Genomic DNA, 21,059 nt, shown 5'->3' with positions numbered 1-21,059 from the left:
ATACTCTTCGAGCACTGACCCTCTATTAAATGAGCGCCTTCTAGGACTTCTTCAAAATAGTGCTCGGCCGAGACCTGGCCTACGGCCGGACCCCGGTTCGCAATAGCGGTGGCATCCATCTCTGCCCAGTATGTCTTAACATGGGCAAGAGCCATCCGCACACCCTCTATGCACGCCGACCTCTTCGCAGCGTCGATATGCGGCACAACACCAAGGAAACGTTGCACTAAACCAAAATAAGTATTCGGCCTTGGTCCATCTGGCCAAAGATGATCCACGACAGACCTCATGGCATGCCCGGACAACCTATGGAGCTCAGCCCACTCGGCCATTTGCTCATTTAACAGCAACGGACGCGTTGGAGCACTGAACTACGACCAGAACAACTTCTCCACTTCATGATCTTTTTGATCTTTGAAAAATGCAGTCGCATGAGCAGCACTCGTTCCCAGGTCCGAATACGCGTCTGCAGCACTCCACAATTGATCCAGAGGGGCATATTTTGGATCTCCGAACTTCGTCCGCAACAAAAAGGGCTTCCCAGCCGTGATATCTCCGGCTTGACGAAGCTCCTCCTTCACCGCTCTGATTTTAGAGTGGGTCTCCTTGGCTGCTACCATGGCTTTCTCCAGGTCCGCCGCTTTCGCTTGGCTTTCCTTTTCAAGAAGCTCATACCGGTCGGTGGCATCCTTCAGCTCAATAGCCATCATGGCTATTTTACCTTCGCTCTAGCGATGAGCAGCCCGTTCGACTCTTAACTCTTCGGTCGCCTTTAGGGCGGCCGCATCACTCCTCCGGGCTTGTTCCTTGGCTCGGGCAAGTTCCGCCCGAAGGGTCTCCATGGCGGCAGCCCCATCTGCAGTCACAACATATTTAGATATTAGCATCATGCCCCTCTCAATATTTGTTGACCACTCGAAAATGCATACCCTGTGCCTAGCCGCTTGTTGACAAGCACAATGTCGGCATCTGCCACGTCAAGTTGCCGGCTCAATCCGGCAAACTCAGCAGTCCGGCCAGCCATCGGACATCAGTCATCTGCACATGAAAGCAGCACGATTATTACCTGGGACTACGATTGAGGGAGTCCTGGATTAGGGGGTATTTGGACAGCCGGACTATATCCTTTGGCCGGACTGTTGGACTATGAAGATACAAGATTGAAGACTTCGTCCCGTGTCCGGATGGAACTATCCTTGACGTGGAAGGCAAGCTTGGCAATACGGATATATAGATCTCCTTCCTTGTAACCGACTCTGTGTAACCCTAGCCCCCTCCGGTGTCTATATAAACTGGAGGGTTTAGTCCATAGGAACAACAACAATCATACCATAGGCTAGCTTCTAGGGTTTAGCCTCTTCGATCTCATGGTAGATCAACTCTTGTAATACTCATATTATCAAGAACAATCAAGCAGGACGTAGGGTATTACCTCCATCAAGAGGGACCGAACCTGGGTAAACATCGTGTCCCCTGCCTCCTATTACCATCCGCCTTAGACGCACAGTTCGGGACCCCCTACCCGAGATCCACCGGTTTTGACACTGACATTGGTGCTTTCATTGAGAGTTCCTATGTGTCGTCATCATTAGGCTTGATGGCTCCTTCGATCATGGATAGCGATGCAGTCCAGGGTGAGACTTTTCTCCCCGGACAGATCTTTGTATTCGGTGGCTTCGCACTGCGGGCCAACTTGCTTGGCCATCTGGAGCAGATCGAGAGTTACGCCCCTGGCCACCAGGTCAAGTTTGGAAGCTTAAACTACACAGCCAATATCCGGGGAGACTCGATCTTCGACGGATTCGAGCCCCTGCCGAGTGCGCCACACGATCACGATGAGCATGATTTAGCTCTACCATCGGACAGTGTTCAGGAGAACACACCGGCAACCGCTCCGACCCTCAATTCAAAGCCAATTGCGCCATCCATGGACGGGTGGATAGACCCCGCCACGGAGGCTGCATTCTCAGGGGCAATCGAGCCGAGTATCGACCTTACCCTTCACGGGAGCCATGACGTCGAAGTGTCGGATTCTTCCCCGGCAACGGACTCCGAACCGCCTGCGCCCATGCCTATCGAATCCGACTGGGCACCGATCATGGAGTTCACCTCCGCGGATATCTCTCAGCACTCGCCCTTCGGCGACATACTGAATTCATTAAAGTCTCTCTTCTTGTCAGGAGAGTCCTGGCCGAACTATGTCTGGCAGGATTGGGGTGCGGATGACGAAGAAATTAGCCGCCCACCCACCACCCACTTAGTAGCCACTGTCGATGATTTGACCGACATGCTCGACTTTGACGCTGAACACATCGACGGTATGGACGACGATGCAGGAGACGAACAGGAGCCACTGCCCACAGGGCACTGGACGCCCACTTCATCATATGATGTATACATGGTGGACACACCCAAAGAAAATGACGACGAGGAACAGAGGGATGCAGCGAAGGATCGTTCCCTCGAGAAGTAGTCAAAGCGGCGGCATAAGCGCCGCTCCAAATCCCGCCTCGGCAGAAACAACGATCATATAGACCCAGCGATAGAGCAGGGTGAGCCAGCAGACGATAAACACGGCATCGAACCACCGTCTGACCACGGTAACACGGAGAATCAAACCGAACAACTCGACTCCGGCGAAAATAACAGTCCGGATGACATCACACCGGACAGGCATCCGGAGCAACAGAGTACCCATCAAAGGCTTGTTGCCACAGCGACGAGTCTGAAAAAGCAGAAGCAAAGGCTCAGGGCTGCACAAGACACACTCAGAATTAGATGGAGTGAAGTACTCAACACCGCAACAAAGTACGGCGGTAGTCGCCACACAAAGAGCTACCCGAAGCGAAAGCTGCTACCTGAATTCGATGAGGAGGCCTTAGATCTCCCGCAATCAAAAAACAAAACAGACATCCGGTCAGATAGACGACCTTGTGTCCTACATATAACGGCAAACGACGCCGCACACAAACTAGTACATGACCCACGTGAGGGCTTGCATCAAAAGGACGGCGCAACCAGATCCATCTACGGGCCAAGCAAGCATGCTCCAGCACAAAATGCAACACAACAAAAATCCGAACACCACGGTACACCCAAATACAGGGGTGCCGCACACCCCCTATGTTTCACCGATGAGGTGCTGGACCATGAATTTCTAGAGGGATTCAAAACCGTAAACATAGAGGCGTACGACGGAACGACATGCCCTAGGGTCTGGATTGAGAACTACATCCTCCATATCCACATGGCTCGAGGAGACGATCTCCACGCCATCAAGTACTTACCCCTCAAGCTCAAAGGGCCAGCTCGGCACTGGCTTAAAAGCCTCCCCGAAAACTCCATTGGAAGTTGGGAAGAGCTCAAGGACGCTTTTCGGGCAAATTTTCAAGGGACCTATGTCCGACCACCGGATGCAGAAGATTTAAGTCATATAACTGAATAGCACAAAGAGTCAGCCCGAAAGCTTTGGAACAGGTGTCTCACTAAAAAGAACCAAATAGTCGATTGTCCGGACGCCGAAGCCTTAGCAGCTTTCAAGCACAGTGTTCGAGATGAATGGCTTGCCAGACACCTCGGCCAAGAAAAGCCGAGAACAAGCAGCATTAACAAGCCTCATGACCCGCTTTTGCGCGGGCGAGGACAGCTGGTTAGCCCGATGCAACACCAGCGACCCAAGTACATCCGAAGTCAGGGACGAAAACGGGAAGCCACGACGCAGCAAAAACAAGCGCTGGAATAAAGAAGACAGCTCGAAGAGCACGGTGGTAAATGCTGGATTCAGAAGCTCTCGGCCAGGTCAGCAAAAGTTGCCCTCCAAAGGCAACAGAGACGAACTGTCCAGCCTAAACAAGATTCTGGACAAAATATGTCAGATCCACAGCACCCCCGATAAACCTACAAATCATACCCATAGAGAATGTTGGGTCTTTAAGCAGTCTGCCAAGCTCAACGCCGAACACAAGGGGCAGGATACACCAAGCGAAGACGAGGACCAGCCTCGGAAGCAAAGCACTGGTGAACAGAAGAAATTCACACCAGAAGTTAAAACAATAAGCGTGTTACACGTGATAAAGGGGAGAAACAAAGAGGCACTCCTAGAGACACATGCCCTAGGGCCTAGCACCGCGGAGTTCTGCCACTGGTCGTCCAAACCAATCACCTTTGACCATCGGGATTACTTAGCAAGTATCCAGCATGCAGGATGGGCTGCCTTGGTGTTAGACCCGATAATTGACGGATACCACTTCACACGAGTCCTGATGGACGGCGGCAGTAGTTTAAACCTGATATATCAGGACACAGTCCGCAAAATGGGGATAGACCCAACAAAAATCAGCCATAGCAATACTACCTTTAAAGGAGTAACGCCAGGCCCAGAAGCCCATTGCATGGGCTCCCTGCTACTAGAGGTTATATTCGGCTTTCCCGATAACTTCCGTAGCAAAAAGTTAACCTTCCATATCGCTCTGTTCCAAAGTGGCTATCAAGCACTACTCGGACGTGAAGCTTTCGCTCGCTTTAACGTAATACCGCATTATGCTTCTCTCATGCTTAAGATGCCCGGTCCACATGGCATCATTATATTAAAATGAAATATTGAGCGCTCCTTGCACGCGGAAGACCGTGCGGCCGCCTTGGTAACCGCACACTAGACGGCCTCACCAACTAGAGCATCTGACAGGTCGTTAAGACCACGGACACGGTTAGACGAGTCAGGTGTGGCTATATATAATTGATATAGGTTTGATGGCTATAGCCCTATAACAATACAAGGGGCTCAACGCATGTAAACAAGTGACAATTAGGCTCAACTTTTACTTGTCTTGAACTGTACATGGTTTATTTAGTATAACATACCTTTTTGCATGACAACTTCTCAACTAAGTTCCTCTCTTTTACAGATGACCATCGTGCTACACCCGTCCAGGATACGGCACAACGGAGACACAGGCGCAGACGTGCAGCAGGGACCCGTTCCAAGGATTCTTTTTAGATTAAGACCCTACGTAAACCTTTTTTACTGTATCTTGTTGATACATATCCCCTGGATTCTTAGTACAATTGAGAAGGATGCTGATGTATTGGCATGTGGCCACGTCAGAATATTGCACATACCTGGACACTAGGGGCTTAATACATAGGGCACTGTTTAAGCCCGGTTTACATCATAAAGACGAAATACCTTAGGGAGTGTTTGGCGTCGCGAGTTTGGCCTTATATGCATCAGCTCCGAATCATGTCTTTGGTCAAATGTTGGGTTTGCCCGGCTCCTTTGTTTTGCTACCTTACGTTCCGCTCTATCGGCTAAGGCGGCACCAGGAGAACTACTGCGATTGTGCCCTGGTTCATCTGGACGAGCACCTCAGTAGAGAAAGCCGAAAACTGTCTGTCATGATATAGCGTGAGACTAGTCAACCACTCGATGATATAGCGGAATCTTCGGAATTCCTCCGCCTTAGCGAAGGGCCGTTTCCCAGCCAGGCATGTATGCGCCACCAGGGGCTATATAGTAGCCCCACTATCAAACTCCTCTGGCTAAGTGAAAGTGTTAAAGCATTATAGTTCGATTGCCTAGTTCTCTACGCTATCACCTCCTTAATGGACCAAGACGTTGGATCAAGTGTGAACATGCGTCTTCTGCGAACACCCCCGCATTATATGCATGGGGGCTGAAGCCGACGACTGCCATCTTTCAGGTTATATACATATATACATAAATGGCCGCACAAGAGGTATCATAGTACTTTCGGGCAAAAGTATAAATACAACCTTGATAAACTCAATAAAACATTGTTTTTACAATGGGAATACATGTCACTTAAACATAATATTCTTCGAGCACTGAGCCTCTATCGAACGAGCGCCTTTAAGAACTTCTTCAAAGTAGTGCTCGGCAGCCACTCGGCCTATGGCCGAACCCTGTGCCGCAACAGTGGTGGCATCCATATCCACCCAGTATGTTTTGACACGGGCAAGGGCCATCCGCGAGCCTTCTATGCAGCCGACCTCTTTACAGCATCGACGCGTGGCACAACACCAAGGAATTGTTGCACTAAGCTAAAGTAGCTATTCGGCCATGGCCCTCCTGGCCACAGATGATCCACAACGGACCTCATGGCAAGTCCGGATAATCTATGGAGCTCGGCCCAACCAGTCAATCGCTCATTCAGCAATAGCGGACGGACTGGAGCGTGAAACTGTGACCAGAACAACTTCTCCACTTCAGGACCTTTCTGATCCTTGAAGTACTTGGCCGCATCAGCAACACTTGCAGCCAAATCCATGTACTCGTCCGCAAAACTCCATAGCCGGTCCACATGAGCATATTTCGGATCTCCGAACTTAGTCCGCAACATGAAGGGTTTCCCAGAAACGATATCCACAGCTTGAGTCAGCTCCTCTTCGTCGCTCTAATTTTGGAGCGGGCTTCCTTGGCAGCCACCCGGGCCATCTCCAGGTTCGTCGCCTTCGCCCGGTTTTCTTCTTCAAGAAGCCGGTAACGGTCAGCAGCATCTTTTAACTCCACGGCCATCTTGGCAATTTTTTCTTTGTTCTCGCAATGTGCGGCCTGTTCGGCCCTTAACCCCTCGGCCGCCTTTAAAGCGGCCGCATTGCTACTCCTTGCTTGCTCCTTGGCTCGGGCAAGCTCCGCCCGAAGGGTCTCCACGGTGGCAGCTCCATATGTAGTCACAACATATTAAAGATACTGGCATCATGCTGCTCTTACTATGTGATGATCACCAAAAAAATCACTAACCCTGTGCCTCGTCAAGCCGCTTGTTGACAAGCATGATGTTGGCATCTGCCGCATCCAGCTGCCGCTTTAGTTCTGCAAACCCATCAGTCCGGCTAGCCACCAGAGCTTCAACCACCTGCACATAAAGGTGGTCTGTTTATTACCTGGGACTATGATCCTCTGTTTGCCGCCGTTTTCAACGACAACCAGAGTCTTAGGGGCTACTATCTACACAGGGCACATCTAAAAATGTGTTGTACTGTCAAAAATGTACATCATTTCGTGTACCTCAAAACCCGTCAGTAGACTCATAAAGGCTTCATGCAACCCGCTTTCAGCGAATGAAATCCTTTCAATCACCGTACCCATCAACGTGTGGTGCTCTTCTAAGATAGTCGCTTGCTCTAGCAGATCCCTCAGTACGTCCGATCGTACACCAGACGGTGCCGGACTCTTTTGATTGCTCTCTTCGAGAGCCGGATACTAAGGACTTCGGGTGGCCATAAGATTACCTTCTGGCCTTGCCGGATCAGGAGAAACCCTCCGCGATAACACCTCGGGGTCGCCCGCCTCGTGAGGCGGTGTGGCAGGGGGAGGGTTTTCGCTCTCCATCATCTCTGGAAGAAGATACCCCGAAGACGAGCTCTGCTGAGAAGGGCTAAGATCCGAACTGCAAGATAAATGCTTCGATTATTTTCCTCAGAAGTAAAGCGAGATATTTTCATTATTAAGTACCCTTTTACTTACAGCTCGGTGGAGGGCTGGTCCCCTTGAGGGCATAGTGCCGGGGTATCCCCTAGGGCAGGACCCTCCGGCGGAGATTTCTTCCCCCGTTTGGAGACCATTGTCTCCGGGTCCTCAGAGGCGGTTCTCTTACTTCCTTGGGGAGAGGAAGTTTCAGTTCCTCCTCCCTGGCTAACCTCCTTCGAGGAGGCGCTAGCCTCCTTGTTCCCCCCTTTATCCTCTCCTGAGGGCGATTGATAAGGCACGATCTCCAGCATCCTGGTTAGCACAGGATTTGGTGAGGTCTCAGGGAGGGGGGCCGGACACCTGATCAACTTTTCCTTCGCTATCCAATCCTGGACAAAGAGCGGCTTTTTTTAGGGCAACGTTGCTATAAATAAACAGACAGTGTGTTCGGATGCGGGGCTACTTACTTGGGTATCCGAGCGATTGTAGCTCAGACCTGCATCCTCGGTGATGTCCGGACACATTATTTGTGGTCTGAAGAACAATTTGTACATCTCTTCATGCGTCATGCCAAGGAAGTGTTGAATAGCTCGCAGTACTTCCGGGTTGAATTCCCACATGTGAAGGGGCCGGCGTTTGCAAGGCTGGACTTGACGAACTAGCATAACTTGCACTAACATTACCAGACTGAAATCTCTCTCAAAGAGATCTCGGATATGGCTTTGCAGTATTGGCACGTCCTTGGCTGGACCCTAGCTCAGCACCCTGCTGATCCATGACATCAGTTGTGGTGGGGGGCCCGAGCGAAAGGTGGGGGCAGCTACCCACTTGGCACTTAGGGGAGCTGTGATGTAGAACCACTCCCGCTGCCACAATCCCGACACTTCTGGGAAGCAACCCTCAGGCCATGGAGTGTCAGCGATTTTGCTTATTAAAGCACCTCCGCACACTGTGTGCTGCCCCTCGATCATCTTTGGCTTCACATCGAAGGTCTTGAGCCACAGGCCAAAGTGAGGGGTAATCCAGAGGAAGGCCTCACATACGACAATAAATGTCGAGATGTGAAGAAGGGAATCCGGGGCCAGATCATGAAAATCTAGCCCATAATAGAACATAAGACCCCTAACAAAGGGATCTAGAGCGAGGCCTAGTCCTCAGAGGAAGTGGGAGATGAACACGACGCTCTCGTTGGGTTTGGGAGTAGGGACGACCTGCCCTAGGGCAGGCAGCCGATGCGAAATTTCGGCAGTCAGATATCCGGCCTCTCTCAACTTCTTGATGTCCTCCTCCGTGACGGAGGAAGGCATCCACCGATCTTGAAGGATGGATCCGGACATAGTTGAAGGTCCGAAGTGCCTAAACCTGAGCTTTGGGTGTTGGAACTCGAGGCGGGAGGCGGATTAGATTAAGATCGAGAGGAAAAAGCCTTGTCCCCTTTATAAAGAGGGTGAATATCAAGCGTCCTACTCGTGGCCGTTTGGGACTTGCCTATGATCTAGGAGTCCTACCCATAGGCACGGTTGGGTTACCCAGGTCCGTATTGATGAGAATCCCGTAATGAAGGGGACACGATCTCTGCTTCGACAAGACGTGCCAAGGAAACCGCCTTGCGAAACACGCTGAGATTGGTTATGAAAAACAATTCGAATAAAGACCTGGCTGCGGTGCGATGTCACACTACGGGGTATGTCAGCAGATTAGATTTATGGAAATATTATTCTCTCTACGGTGGTATGTGGAACTTGTTTTGCAGATCCGGACATGATCCTCATGTTCAAAATCTTCTATGAAGTATTCGGAGGAGGAACCTGCCTTGCAATGCCGAAGACAATCTGCGCGCCGGACTCATCATCATTGAAGCCTGGTTCAGGGGCTACTGAGGGAGTCCTGGATTAGGGGGTATTCGGACAGCCGGACTATATCCTTTGGCCGGACTTTTGGACTATGAAGATACAAGATTGAAGACTTCGTCCCGTGTCCGGATGGAACTCTCCTTGGTGTGGAAGGCAAGCTTGGCAATACGGATATATAGATCTCCTTCCTTGTAACCGACTCTGTGTAACCCTAGCCCCCTCCGATGTCTATATAAACCGGAGGGTTTAGTCCGTAGGAACAACAACAATCATACCATAGGCTAGCTTCTAGGGTTTAGCCTCTTCGATCTCGTGGTAGATCAACCCTTGTACTACTCATATTATCAAGAACAATCAATCAGGACGTAGGGTATTACCTCCATCAAGAGGGCCCGAACCTGGGTAAACATCGTGCCCCCTGCCTCCTGTTACCATCCGCCTTAGACACATAGTTCGGGACCCCCTCCCCAAGATCCACCAGTTTTGACACCGACAACGATCCTCTATTTGCCGCCTCTGGACAGCAACCAGAGTCTCAGGGGCTACTATCTGTATAAGAGTACACCTAGCGTGTGCGGTACCGTCAAGAAACTTATATATTACTTTGCGTACCTCAAAGCCTCTTAGCAGGCTCGTAAAAGCGTCATGCAACCCACTTGTCGCGGAAGAGATCCTCTCAACCACCGTACTCATTAAAGTACGATGCTCCTCTGAGATAGCCGCTTACTCCAAAAGACCCATCAGTACGTCCGGTTGCGCACCGGACAGTCCCGGACTCTTTCTGTTGCACCCCTTGGGAGCCGAATACTCCGGACTCCGGGTGGCCGAAGTGTTACCTTTGGGCCTTGGCGGATCTGGAGAAATTCTCCGTGATGACACCTCAGGGTCCTCCGCCCTAGGAGGCAGGGAGTCAGGGGGAGGCGTTTCGCTCTCCATCATCTCCTGAAGAAGATCCCCCGAAGACAAACTCTGCTGAGAGGGGCTGTGATCCGGCCTGCAAGATGTATGTCTCGGTTATTGTCCCTGGAAATAAAGCAGGATATATTTACTAAAAATACTCTTGATTCACTTACAGCTCGATGGAGAGCTGGCCCTCCCGTGGGCACTGTGCGGTAAGGACGACCTCCGGGGTAGGGACCCCTGGCAAAGGTTTTTTCCCTCATTTGGAAACCTTCGCTTCCAAGCCTTCAGAGGCGGTCCTTTTCCTTTCTTGGGGAGAGGGGATTCCAGATTCTTATCCCCGATTATCCTCCTACGCGGATACATTAATTCCCTCGGTTTGGATGAGTGATGCGTGAGGCCCGCTTTCGGCTTCTTTACCCCTTCCTTTATCTTCCCTTGATGGCACTTGATAAAGTGCGTGCTCAAGCATCCTGGCTAGTACAGGATCCGGTGAGCATTCGGGGAGGGGGGGTGGACACCTGATCATCTTCGCCTTTCTTATCCAGTCCTGGCCAAGATCGATTTTTTTCAGAATGATGTCATAAAAAGACAGCATGTTCGGCTGCAGAATTACTCACCTGGGTATCCGGACGGTTGCAGTGGAGACCCGCATCCTCGGTGGTGTTCGGACACTTTATTCGTGATCCGAAGAACAATCCATACATCTCTTCGAGCATCATGCCGAATAACTGCTGAATAGTTCGCGATCCTTCCGGATTGAACTCCCACATACGGAGAGATTGACGCTGGCATGGTAGGACCCGACGGACTAGCATGACTTGCATTACCTTGACAAGGCTGACATCTCTTTTGAGGAGGTCTCGGATATGACTCTGCCATATCAACACATCATTAGCTGGCCCCCAGTCCAGCCCTTTGTTGACCCATGACGCCAGTTGCGGCGGGGGGCCCGAACAGAAGGCGGGGACAACTACCCACTTAGTACTTCGAGGAGCTATGATGTAAAACCACTCCCGCTACCATAAGTTGGATACCTCCGGGAAGGAACCCTTGGGCCATGGAGCATCGATGCCTTTGCTTATTGTGGCACCTCCGCATTCCGCGTATCGCCCATCGATCATCTTCGGCTTCACATTGAAGGTCTTGAGCCATAAGCCGAAGTGTGGGGTGATGTGGAGGAAGGCCTCACACACGACGATAAACGACGAGATGTGAAGCATGGAATCTGGGGCTAGATCGTGGAATTCAATCCCGTAATAGAACATGAGGTCTCTAATAAAGGGATTGTCGGTGTCAAAACCGGCGGATCTCGGGTAGGGGGTCCCGAACTGTGCGTCTAGGCCGGATGGTAACAGGAGACAGGGGACACTTTGTTTTACCCAGGTTCAGGCCCTCTCGATGGAGGTAATACCCTACTCCTGCTTGATTAATATTGATGATATGGGTAGTACAAGAGTAGATCTACCACGAGATCAAGGAGGCTAAACCCTAGAAGCTAGCCTATGGTATGATTGTTGTGTATGGAGTTGATTGCCTACGGACTACAACCCTCGGTTTATATAGACACCGGATAGGGTTAGGGTTACACAGAGTCGGTTACAATGGTAGGAGATCTTGAATATCCGCATCGCCAAGCTTGCCTTCCACGCCAAGGAAAGTCCCATCCGGACACGGGACGAAGTCTTCAATCTTGTATCTTCATAGTCCAGGAGTCCGGCTGAAGGTATAGTCCGGCTACCCGAACACCCCCTAATCCAGGACTTCCTCAGTAGCCCCTGAACCAGGCTTCAATGATGACGAGTCCGGCGCCCAAATTGTCTTCGGCATTGCAAGGCGGGTTCCTCCTCCAAGTCCTTCATAGAAGATTTGTAAACACCAAGAGTAGTGTCCAGTTTTGCAAAATAAGTTTCCACATATTGCCATAGAGAATAATATTAACACAAATCAAATCTGCTGACGTATTCTGCAGTGCGCCATCACACTACAGCCAAGTCCTTTACTCGAATCGTTTTTACTTTTCCACCTCAGCATGTTTTGCGAGGCGGTTTCCATGGCATGTCTTGTCAAAGCAGAGATCGTGTCCCCTTTACTTACTGGATTCTCATCAATACGGACGTGGGTAACCCAATCATGCCCGTTAGCATGTTTTCTCGATTAAAGGCGAGTCCCAAACGGTTATGGGGAGGGATCCTGGTATTCAACCTCTTATAAAGAGACCAAGGCCTTACTCCTTTTTCCAATCTCAAACGAGTTCGCCCATCGCCTCGAGTTCCAACACCCCAGGCTCCAGATTCCAGGCACTTCGGACCTTCGACAATGTCCGGTTCCGACCTTCAAGGCCGATGGATGCCCTCCTCCATCACGGAGGAGGATGTGCTAAAGTTGAGAGAGGCTAAGTTCTTGACCGCCGAAATTCCGCATAGGTTGCCTGCTCAAAATCAGGCTATTCCTAGTCCCCAGCCCGGCGAGAGCGTAGTGTTCATGTCTCACTTTCTTCGGGGGTTAGGCTTCCCAATGGACCCCTTCGTGAGGGGGCTGCTGTTTTATTACGGGCTGGAATTTCATGACTTAGCTCCGGAGTCCATCCTCCACATTTCCTCGTTCATCGTTGTGTGCGAAGCGTTCCTCCGCGTTACTCCTCACTTCGGTTTATGGCTCAAGACTTTTGGAGTCGAGCCGAAGATGATCGAGGGACGGCACGCAGAGTGCGGAGGTGCTGTCATAAGTAAGAATGCCGATGCTCCATGGCCCGAGGGCTCCTTTCAAGTGGAGCTTGGCTTGTGGCAACGAGAGTGGTTCTATATCACCGCTCCCAGGAGTGCCAAGTGGGTGGCGCCTCCTGCCTTTCGCTCGGGTCCCCCACCACAGCTAGCATCATGGGTCAACAAAGGATTAGATTGGGGGTTATCCAAAGACGTGCCCCTGTTGCAGGGCCACATTAGGGATCTCTTAAAAGGAGACCTCAACCTAGTCAAGGTGACGCAGGTCATGCTGATTCGCCGAACATTGCCCACCAAACATCGCTCCCTTCGTCTGTGGGAGTTTAATCCGGAGGGACCACGAGCTCTCCAGCATTTTATGGGCGCAATGCCCGCGGAGATGTGTAGACTGTTCTTCGGATCACAAGAAATGTGTCCGGATGTAGCCGAGGACGCAGGCCTAAGCTGCAATCGCCCAGATACTCAAGTAAGCAACCTTGTGCCCGGACCTTCTATCCGTATAAATGTCATAAACATGCCCCTGAAAGAGTCGTCCTTTTAAACATGAGTGGATAGCGAAGGCAAAGCTGATCAGGTGTCCGGCTCCCCTTCCTGAAACTAGGAAGGATCCCGTGCTGGTCAGGATGCTGGAGATAATGCCTTTGGAGGGGGAGGACAAGGAAACTACGGCCTTCTCGAAGGAGGCCGCTCCGAAGGGAGGAACCGACAATTCCTCTCCTAAGGGGAAGAAGAGAGCCGCCTCTGACGACCCGGAAACCATGGCCTCAAAACGGGGGAGAAAATCCTCGTCAGAGGGTCCGATGCCGGGGAGTTCCTCGGCCGGACTACGCCCTCAAGGGGATCAGCCCTCCAGCGAGCCGTAAGTGGAGAAGAGATTTTCCTTTTGAGGGATGAGAGAAATCCTTGATTTTATTGCTGAGAAGATTAACCGAAATTTTACCTTGTAGCTCGGACCTCAGCCCTTCGCAGCAGAGCTCGTCTTCGGGGGATCTTCTTCCGGAGATGATGGAGAGCGGGATGCCTCCCCCTGCCGTGCCGCCCAGCGAGGCGGGCGACCCTGAGGTGTCATCGCGGAGGGTTTCTCCGAATTCGGCAGGGGCGGAAGATAGCTACGTGGCCCCCCGAGGTTCTCCGTGTCCGGCCTTCGAAAGAGGTCATAGGGCAAGTCCGGCACTGTCTGGTGCTCGGCCGGAGGAACTAAAGATTCTGCTGGGGCGAGCTTCTATCTCAAAAGAGCACCGTGCATTAATGGGCACGGTGATTGAAAGGATTTCATCCGCAGAAAGCGGATTGCATGAGGCCGTCAAAAGTTTACTAACGGGTTTTGAGGTACGTTAGATAATGTACACTTTTGTCAGTTGCGCATAAATAAGATGCACCCTGTGTAGATAGTAGCCCCTGAGACTCTGCGCGTTGTCAAGAAATGACGGCACACAGAGGATCATAGTCCCAGGTCTAAGATGTCGCCTTTGAATGTAGGTGGCGAGGTGTCCGGAATCAAGCCGAACTAATGATGTGGCCGAACTAAAGCGACAACTGGATGTGGCAGATGCCGACATCGCGCTTGTCAACAAGCGGCTTGATGAGGCTCAAGGTATGTAATTCTTCGGGCGGCATTAGGTAAGAGGAGCTTCATGCTAGTGTCTTACAACGTGTGTGCTTGACACAGATGGTACGGCCGCCGTGGAGAATCTTAGGGCAGAACTTGCCCGAGCTAAGGAGCAAGCCAGAAAAAGCGATGTAGCTGCCGAGAAGGCCCTTAAAGGGCTGAGAGCCGAACAGGCTGCTCACTGCCGAAGCAAAGAAGAGATAGACGAGATGACCGAGAAGTTAAAGAGCGCTGCAGACCATTGCAAACTTGTTGGGAAAGAAGACCGGGCGAGACAGATGGACTTAGAGAAGGCCGTTGTCCATGCCAAGGACGCTCGCTCTGCGATGAGAGCTACGAAAGAGGAGCTGCGTCAGGCCAAACAAATTGCGGTTGGAAAGCCCTTTATGCTGCGGAGAAAGGTTTGTGATCCGAAGTTTGCTCCGTTGGACCGGATGTGGAGTGTGGAGGACACCTATCTGGATTTGGCAGCAAGTGCTGCTGATGCGACCGAACACTTTCGAGATCTAGAAGATTGCGAAGTGGAAAAGCTTTTCTGGTCACAGTTTCACAATCCAGAGCGTCCACTGGCAGTGGACGATCGCCTGGCTCAATGGGCCGAGCTGAATAGATTGTCCGAACTCGCCATGAAGTACGTCATGGGTCATCTGTGGCCTGGGAGGTCGGAGCCGAAGAGTTATTTCAGCTTGGTGTAGCAATTCCTTGACGCGGTGCCGCGTATAGATGCAATGAAGAGGTCAGCATGCATAGAGGGCACTAGGATGGCTCTTGCCCGTGTTAAGACATACTGGGCAGAGATGGAGACCACCGTTGTTGCGTCCCGAGATTCAGACAAAAGCCAAGTACCCTCCGAGCACTATTTTCAGGAAGGTCTTGAAGGCGCTCGTGTAATAGAGACGCAGTGCTCGAAAGATGCTATGTTATGATAGCATATGTAATTATAAAGTAATATTTTGATAAATTGTAGTGGCATTTTTTATACTTGTGCCTCCAAGTATTGTTAACACCTTCTATGCGGCCGTTTTAAGATATATATATATGTATATATATATATATAGAATCTGAAAGATGGCAGTCGTTGGCTTCAGCCCCCACGCACATAGTGCGGGGGTGCTCGCAGAAGACGCATTTTCACACTTAACCCAACGTCTTGGTCCTACAAAGGAGGTGATAGCGCAGCGGGCCAGGCAACTGGACTATAATGCTTTAACACTTTCACTTAGCCTTAGGAGTTTGAAAATGAGACTCTTTAGGTAGCTCCTTGTTGGAAACTGCGTTCGTCCGAATTCGGGGCGCGTATGTGCCTGACCGGGAAGCGGCCCTTCATTAAAGTGGAGGAATCGAATAGATTCCGATCGGTCATCGAGTGGCTGACCAGTCTCACGCTACATCATGACAGTCAGTTTTCGGCTTTCTCTACTGAGGTGCTCGCCCTGGCCGAACCAGGGGCACAATCGCAGTAGTTCTCCTGGTGCTACCTTAGCCGATAGAGCGGAACGTAAGGTAGCCGAACTCAAGAGCCGGGCAACCCAACATTTGACCAAAGACATGATTCGGAGCTGATGCATATAATGCAAAACTCGTGACGCCGAACACTCCCTAAGGTGTTCAGTCTTTATGAGTGCGGGCCAAACAACACCCTTTATTAAAAAAGCCCCTAGTGTCCAGGTACGTGCAAAAATTCTGACGTGTCCATATGCCAAGACGCCCGCCTCCTCCTTGGTTATATTAGAAAGAGAAAACCAGGGGATGTGTAACAACAAGAGACAGTAAAAAAGGTTTACGCAGGGTCTTAATCTAAAAAGAATCCTTTAGGACGGGTCCCTACTGCACGTCTGCGCCTGTGTCTCCGTTGTGCCGTATCCTGGACGGGCGCCGCACGACGTTCATCTGTAAAAGAGAGGAACTGAGTTGAAAACGAGTCGTGCCGAAAAAGTTTAAAATAAGCAAAGTGTAAAGTAAGATATATAAGTTTGAGCTTTATTGTCTCTTATTGTATATGCGTGGAGCCCCTAGTGTTGGGGTGTATGGCTTCTAGGCCTGCATCAATCTTGATTTTGCACCGAACTCGTCTATCCGCGTTCGTGGTCTTTAAGTGACCTATTTTGAAGTTTTTTGGCCGGTGAGGCCATTTTGCTGTGGGGCTGTCAAAGCGGCCGCACAGTCCTCCGCTTGGGGAGGTGCACTTTAGTGCTTCCCCTTCAAAGAGATGATGCCTCGTGGACCGGGCATCTTGAGCGTAAGAGATGCATAATGTGGTATTGCGTTAAAGCAAGCGAAAGCTTCGCGCCCCAGTAGTGCTTGATAGCGACTTGAGAACGGGACGATATGGAAGGTCAGCTTTTCGCGACGGAGGTTATCGGCAGAGCCGAATGTGACTGTGAGCCAGCGAAAACCCGTACAATGGGTGTCTGAACCAGGTATTACCCCTTGAAAGGAGGTTTTGCTGCGGTGGATTCTTGCTGGGTTTATCCCCATGTGCTGGATTGTATCCTGATATATCAGGTTTAGTCCACTGCCGCCGTCCATAAGGACATTGGAAAACTTGAGTCCGCCAATTATTGGATCGAGTATCAAGGCAGTCCAGCCTACATTCTTGATATTCCTAGAATAAGCTAGCTGATCGAAGATCATTGGTTTTGACAACCAGTGGCAGGACCCTTTGGGGATGGGCCGTGTCGTGCGTACCTTTACGGGCGCCGCACGTTTTGTTATGTGAAGTGAGTTCACTGTTTTTACTTCCTGTGGAAGTTCTTTTGTTTCCTGGTGCTCTGTTTTTGGGGTTCGTCCTCGTCTTCGCTTGGTGTGTCGAGCCCCTCCTGTGGCTCGAATCCGTCGAAGATCAAGTCTCCGCGGATGTCAGCCGTATAGTTTAGGCTTCCAAACCTGACTTGATGGCCAGGGGCGTAGCTTTCGATCTGCTCGAGGTGGCCAAGCGAATTGGACCGCAGTGCGAAGCCGCCGAAGACGAAGATCTGTCCGGGGAGAAAAGTCTCACCCTGGACTGCATCGTTGTTGATGATCGAAGGAGCCATCGGGCCTAAAGGCGACGACACAGAGGAACTCTCAATGAAAGCACCAATGTCGGTGTCAAAATCGGCGGATCTCGGGTAGGGGGTCCCGAACTGTGTGTCTAGGCCGGATGGTAACAGGAGACAGGGGACACTTTGTTTTACCCAGGTTCGGGCCCTCTCGATGGAGGTAATACCCTACTCCTGCTTGATTAATATTGATGATATGGGTAGTACAAGAGTAGATCAACCACGAGATCAAGGAGGCTAAACCCTAGAAGCTAGCCTATGGTATGATTGTTGTGTATGGAGTTGATTGCCTACGGACTACAACCCTCCTTTTTATATAGACACCGGATAGGGCTAGGGTTACACAGAGTCGGTTACAATGGTAGGAGATCTTGAATATCCGCATCGCCAAGCTTGCCTTCCACGCCAAGGAAAGTCCCCATCTGGACACGGTACGAAGTCTTCAATCTTGTATCTTCATAGTCCAGGAGTCCGGCCGATGGTATAGTCCGGCTACCCGAACACCCCCTAATCCAGGACTCCCTCAGTGGCACCGTACCCAAAACCACCACACTTGGGGCTAGGGTAACAACTTGGACTGTACCACATTTGAACTAGGGCACAAAAACCACCTGTTCTGTGCCTAATGCACAACGCAGAGCACTGACACTCGAATATGGCCGGGAAAACAGGGAAACCGACATGTGGGGCACACCAGTCGGGACGACGTGGCGCAGACTAGTCCAATGGAGGAGCTGGCCCATGACCTCCTCGCCACTGGCAACCGTTCATGTGGGTCGTGGGGGGCAGCAACGTGGCGCAGCTCCAGCACCGCCTCTGGACAAGGCGACCGCGGTGACAGACAAGCTCATCGTCGCTGGACGCGGTCGGTTTTAGTGTGCCGAGGGTGGCGTTAGCGCTGTGGCATGACCAGCAGATCAACACCCAGCTCGTCGAGGATGGTGCCGAAGTGTGCGCGTGCCACGATGCGTCCATGGAGTGGTGTAGCGCGGCCAATTGCATCCCAAGGACCTGAGACCATGCCGGGCCGTCTTTCTTTTTCAATGACATGTGGGGTTGCATGTGAGAACAGGGCATGTCCAACGTTGCCACCACCGCAACTGACTACCCTGGCACACCAAAAACCCTCGTCCCTTGCACCGTCGCGCGGTGCGTTCCCAGCCAGCGCCAGCTGCCCGCATTCATGCCATCCGTCTGTCTACCGTTGTTAAGAGGCTCGGTGTCCGAGGAACAAACTCCGGCGACTTAATGACGCGCCCGGACGCTTTGGCCTCACCAGAATGCGCTACTTAAAGCGGCAATGCCCAGCTAACCTCCACTCCATAGCGCATCGTCCTGCTACCTGGCACCACATCCGCCATGACCGCGAGCGCGAATGTTCTGCGGGAGAGCTTTGTCTTCGGGGATGAAGCTCGAGGTTGCCGCCCTTGCTCAAGTCGCCACTCGCGATGCAATAGCGGCGTAGCCGGACACGGACGCGACCACACAAGCGGTGGCCACGATGGCGGCCGACGACAGGAGCACCGTCAGCCGTGCGTCCTACTTGCCGCCGTCCAATGTCCGGCACCGCCGAGGTCGGGGACTCCTCCGAGGATGAGTAGGGCATGGGAGGCGGCAGGGCATGATGTGTCAACTGGTCGGTCCATCTCCCATGTTCTACTCTTCCTCATCGAAGACCGCACCTTCGTCTTGAACCCCGCCCCCGTACATGAAGATCGCAGATGGAGGACGCCGGTCGCCGCCGTAGAATAGGTTTAGGGTCGGGTTTGTTTTATTTTTCTGTCCTATAAAAGTTCGAAATGTAATGAAAATCTGTCATGTTTGCATTAATCTCGGCCGGTGTATATGAACTTTCACAATAATATAGTATATTGTAGGAGTACTTGCAAGATGCCTGTGCGTTGCACGAAACATCAAGATCTTGTGGGAGAAAAGGATGAATGAGGGAAGGCCTTACCTACAAATGTGGAGAGGAGTGCAGGTAAATTGTCATAGTTTCCTTCCTATCCGTTAGATATAGATCGGACGACCTATATTGCACGATGGCAGACACACCATCATCACCAACTCTGCTTTTTATTGAACCAAGACAAAGCTAACATGCGAAGTAAATAAACACATAGGGTCTACATACACAATTTATCTTAGGCACTCCAATAGTACGTCCACTACACATTCACGCATTTCACATCTTTCTACATCTACGGGAACCTACGAAAGGGTTAATGTAAATTGCATCTCTCTCTCCTCCCTGATTTTCATGGTGGTGGGCCCCTCCTCCCCTAATCTACAATCAACAGCTCACATGTTTCACATTACGTTAATTACGTAACTTGGATTACGTAGGTGTAGCATTACTCATCCAAAAAAACCAACTAAGCCAACCTCCCAGCATATCGCATGGGAAAAGACCCGGCCGCGCCGTTTTAGCCGAGATTACCGGATTACTAGTAGTAGTATCAATTGGATGCTAACTGGATAATATGGACTTGGAAGGATCTGGTCGGATTCGACGTAGTCGGATCCGAGTCGAGATAAGGTCCGAGTCGGACAGACCCAACTATGAGACGCAACGATATGTCATCTGTGAGTCTCTAGTACAACATAGGTTCTATGTCCTTAGACTTGAGCTGGCGCATGAACTCGGGATGGTGACAAACTTGCTTTGGGCCAACCAAACGCTACTCCATGACTGGGTAGTTACAAAGGTAGGTTTCGGGCTTGTCCAGACCCATGTTGCGAGACATGGTCGAGCAAGATGGGATTTGCCCCTCCAATCAGGAGAGATATACTCTGGGCCGCTCGTGTGATCCGACCAAGATAAGCATGGCCATGCGACATGGATTGTGAGATGATCCGGTTTGTGGTCGGCATCACTGGAACGAGAAAGAGGTCAGGATAGCACAAGGATGACAGACTCGCCTTGAAACCGACAACATATATCGTGTGGCAAAAGGAATGGAAGTATGATGTAGAGGTTTGCATAACCAGCTTCATATTTTTCTTGGTGTTCGGCATGCCTTTCTAGGGGCCGCTACCAACCATGCAGTTCGGAGGTGATTCGAACTGTGACCAAGCCGGCTTGAACCTAAGGGGTCGCACGCTTAAGGGAAGGAACCTACTAGGTCGGATGCGGGGACATTGGTCGGATGTGATCCGAGCTGTATTCATATTGTGGCCGAGTAGACTTATGGGCTTTAGGGTCCGTGCGAGGCCCAAGTGTTGAGCCCACAACGGACGCCTATATAAAGTGGGGTGCGTCACAATCATGCGGTTGATCGCTTCGGCACTGTCACTAGGGTTCGCATGTGTTGCGAATAGACACCTCCACTCACCGCCGGTTGTGTGATGGGACCTAGCAGTCCACCGCACGACATTCCTCCTGCACGCACGGATACCGTAAGAGGCGGTGCACTTGCACCGCTCCGGTGAACTTGTAGGTGGGAACCGACGACCGGTTGTTCGAGGGAGATCGGACGAGGAGGAGACGATTCACGCGGATGC

This window comes from Triticum urartu, chromosome 6A (genome assembly GCF_056163025.1).
Source record: "Triticum urartu cultivar PI428250 chromosome 6A, HENAU_Tu73, whole genome shotgun sequence".
NCBI classification, from domain to species: Eukaryota; Viridiplantae; Streptophyta; class Magnoliopsida; order Poales; family Poaceae; genus Triticum; species Triticum urartu.
Note: the sequence above shows the minus strand (reverse complement) of the source record.